The sequence below is a fragment of the Etheostoma cragini genome, chromosome 3 (genome assembly GCF_013103735.1).
Source record: "Etheostoma cragini isolate CJK2018 chromosome 3, CSU_Ecrag_1.0, whole genome shotgun sequence".
Classification (NCBI taxonomy): domain Eukaryota; kingdom Metazoa; phylum Chordata; class Actinopteri; order Perciformes; family Percidae; genus Etheostoma; species Etheostoma cragini.
Window position 1 is genome coordinate 761249 of NC_048409.1, and position 3758 is coordinate 765006.

The 3758-nt window shown below is 47.2% G+C and overlaps 1 long non-coding RNA gene across 1 annotated transcript in view; it reads left to right on the forward strand.

Annotated features, from left to right (window-relative positions):
- The window catches only part of LOC117942125, a 463-nt gene extending 317 nt beyond the window's left edge, over nucleotides 1-146 (forward strand). The window contains exon 2 of the long non-coding RNA XR_004656079.1: nucleotides 65-146. This is a non-coding gene — a long non-coding RNA (uncharacterized LOC117942125). The remainder of the gene's footprint in view (nucleotides 1-64) is intronic.
- Nucleotides 147-3758: the final 3612 nt, after the last annotated feature.

Genomic DNA, 3758 nt, shown 5'->3' on the forward strand with positions numbered 1-3758 from the left:
TGGCTAGTAGTCCTTACCTAGGTACTGTCAGGGCCCTCATACTCTGCTTCTGACTGGCTAGTAGTCCTTACCTAGCTAATGCGCATGTGCGATTCCCAACAAAGATGCAACAGAAGTGAGATGCCTCACTCTGTAGCTAAAACAGAGAACTCAACACACATTCTGGTACAACCTCTAAATAAAATGAGGATGATATGAGAACTTTAAGCAAGAGCGCTGCAGTTGGCAGCAGTGAAACAAGCTACAATGTAAGTTAAAAGGGCGAATGACAGCTGACTGCAGTAGAGAGAGAATTTAAAGCAGAGATAAAAGAATGTAAGCGGAGCTTCATTTGACAGAGAGCAAGGGGAGGAGGAGGGAGAGGCAGGGGACGACGAGGACAAGTTCCCAGAGGAAGAGTTGGAATAAGAGGAGGAGGAGGAAGAGGAGGAGGGCACAGTAGAGAAGGAAAGAGAGCCATCTCGGATGATATCAGGGCCACAGTTAGTGATCATGGGATCAACCCCAGAATCTGGACTTAGAGTCCAGTCCGACTTGAGTCACTTTACAGTGGTGTCCATAATTCAAGAGTTAAATAAATAATTTTTTTTAATTAAAATTAAAAGTTTGAATAAATAAGGTGATTTGTGTTAGAGGCTAAACTAAAGAAAAGCACACTAAAGAAAATTACTGTAATCATATCTTGAACAAAATCCAATGACGTCCTAGTTCAATAACAGTGCCAGATTAGTCTGGGACTTCTTTCAGACCTACAGAGCTTTACTGTACTAAACATTTTGAAATCTTCAATCTGAATTCTAATGAACTGGCTGGAAAAACATTTTAAGACTTACTGTATGTTCTTTATCACACCAGTCTTTTACAGCTATCATGCAAGCCTGAGCATGCACAATCTACTTGGAGGTGTGTCTCCAGGGCTCTGTAGCTGAAACAAATAAGGCCGAGGGGCCTGGAACTACTTCATGCGCTAACTGGACGGATTCATGCTTCATTATTTTAAATTAACTGCCTATAGGTCCCTAAAATGACTGTTCAGTCAACTCAAATGCTCTCTGGTTGCAAATGCTCTTTTGGTAAGCCCACGTTTTCCTGGAGTTAGCCCAAGTGCCCGGACTTTGCTCACATGCCCCTCCGGTAAGTACCCTACTAGTTGGTTCAAGTACCCCAGTGGTTGGCCCACATGCCCCTCTGGTCGGCCTAAGTGCCCTTCCAGTTGGCACGAGGGCAACCTGAGCATTTTGGACTGAACAAAGGGCTTGCATTAATAATGGAGAGACGTAAAATATCCCAATCCTACTTACGAGGCAGTTTATGCTAGTACACAACGGCCACGGCAGTATTTAATCCAAAGGTTTTCCCAAGAAACAGGGAGAACTGTTGAGTTGGGGATGCTTGGTGTGTGTTTTGAACTGAATAATATTTTGTCATGGAAAGGGTCTCTTCTGAACTGACTTACTGGAATACAAGTCTACGCTGAAGCGTATAGTTGTAAAGTAAAACTCATGTAGCATTAACAAGCATGTTAGCATTTTTGCCAAGTCAGTCTGAAAAGTTCAGTCTGTCTTCAATTCAGTTTTATTTTATTTATAGTATCAATTCATAACAAGAGTAATCTCAAGAGATTTTACAGATAGAGCAGGTCTAGACCTCTCCATAATTTACAGATAGAGCAGGTCTAGACCGCTCTATAATTTACAGGTCTAGACGTGTAAAAGGGCACCGCAGAGTGTAGCAGGATGTAACAGGGCACTTCAGGACGTGTAGCAGAACCATGGCGACAGCTGCTACCATTACTTTGGTGTCACCCTGATCCAGGGAAACATGCTGGGGAAAAAAAGAAGACTTAAGGTTTTTATCTTTTTGTTAATAATTACCTGTTGGGATTGCTTGTACACCTAAAAGCTAGCTCTGGATTGCTTTGATAATTTGAGCAGGAGAGCCCTGCTGGTGGTGGTTCCGCGATGCCATGTTACATCCTGCTACGCTGTGCGGTGCCCTGCTACGCCCCGCTACGTCCTGCTACGTCCTGCTACGTCCCGCTACGTCCTGCTACGCCCCGCTACGTCCTGCTACGTCCTGCTACGCCCCGCTATGTCCTGCTACGCCCCGCCACGTCCTGCTACGTCCTGCTACGTCCTGCTACGCCCCGCTACGTCCTGCTACGCCCCGCTACGTCCTGCTACGTCCCGCTACGTCCCGCTACGCCCCGCTACGTCCTGCTACGTCCTGCTACGTCCCGCTACGTCCTGCTACGTCCTGCTATGTCCCGCTACGTCCTGCTACGTCCCGCTATGTCCTGCTACGTCCCGCTACGTCCTGCTACGTCCTGCTACGTCCTGCTACGCCCCGCTACGTCCTGCTACGCCCCGCTACGTCTTGCTGTGCCTTGTAATGCCGCACAGTGCCCTGCTATGCCATGAACTACTACAAAGAACTGCTACAAACTAGTATTTTTGTGACTTATTGCTATTCTTCATTCTAACCCCAACCGGTCGCCAGACACCGCCTACCAAGAGCCTGGGTCGGGGTCCGGGTCTGGGTCTGTCCCAGGTTTCTGCCTAAAAGGAAGTTTTTCCTCTCCACTGTGGCCCTGTTGCTTGATCTGGAGGAAATTACTAGAACTGTTGGATCCTTGTAAATTATGGAGTGTGGTCTAGACCTGCTCTATCTGTAAAGGGTCTCGAGATAACTCTTGTTATGAATTGATACTATAAATAAAAGTGAATTGAAATTGAACTGACTAACATAAAGGTAACCGATGCTTTATGCTGTTAACAGTACTTTGATTATTATGAGGGCGAGAGAGTGTCGCCTCTGTTTATGATTAGCTCTTTGGTGACCCTCTGGTTAGCGATCTTGGCTGGCCCGTAAGTGCCCTTTCAGATGGATCAAGTGCCCCTGAAGATTACCTAAGTGCCCCTGTAGTAAGCCCTTGTAGTTGTCCCAAGCGCCCACAGGTTTTCCACATGCCTCTCTTGCTGGCCTAGGTGCCCTTTTGGTTGCTTCAAGTGCTCCACTGCTAAACCCAAGCGACCCTTTGGTTAGCATGGGTGCCCTTTCGGTATGCCCAAAGCTTCTGTGGTTAGCTCAAGTGCTAAGCTAATGGGACCCTGAGGCTAAACAAACCACACCTACACATAAGCCTGCCGCTGAGCCCCATAGAGGTACCACCCCTTCTCCCTCTCTGTCCCACAGAAAGCCTGTACAGGCTCTGATCAGATGATCCGTTGTGCTCCATTGCAAAACATCCCATCATACCTTTAGACCAACAAATGGTGCTGCAAGCCAACACACTTCAGGAGTGGGAAGAGACGAGAGACAAAGACGTAGAGAGACGGAGCGAGCAAAAGACAGACAGATGTAGCTCAACTGTGGTGGAAGTTGAGAGGAGACAGCCGAGCTCGGGGTGTGATTTGTGTCCTGACTTGACCTCTGCAGCAGAACTAATAAGACACACAGCGGGCAGGACACGGACACACACCCACATACACACACACACACACACACAAACACACACACACAGATCTGATTCTGCCTCTCTGTCTTCATCTTTAACATTTCTGAAGTGTTGTTGACCGTCACTGTGCCTCCTGCGCTGGGACCATGTGCTTTTGTCGAGATTTGATCCTTGTGATCCTTGTCCTGGGAGAAGAGGACTGAAGTGAAAAGTCCGGGCATTTCTAGCATTCAAAATAGATGCAAAGGTTTACTTCCGATGCTCTGTGGACTGCACCTGACAGCTGATAAGATAATATGTA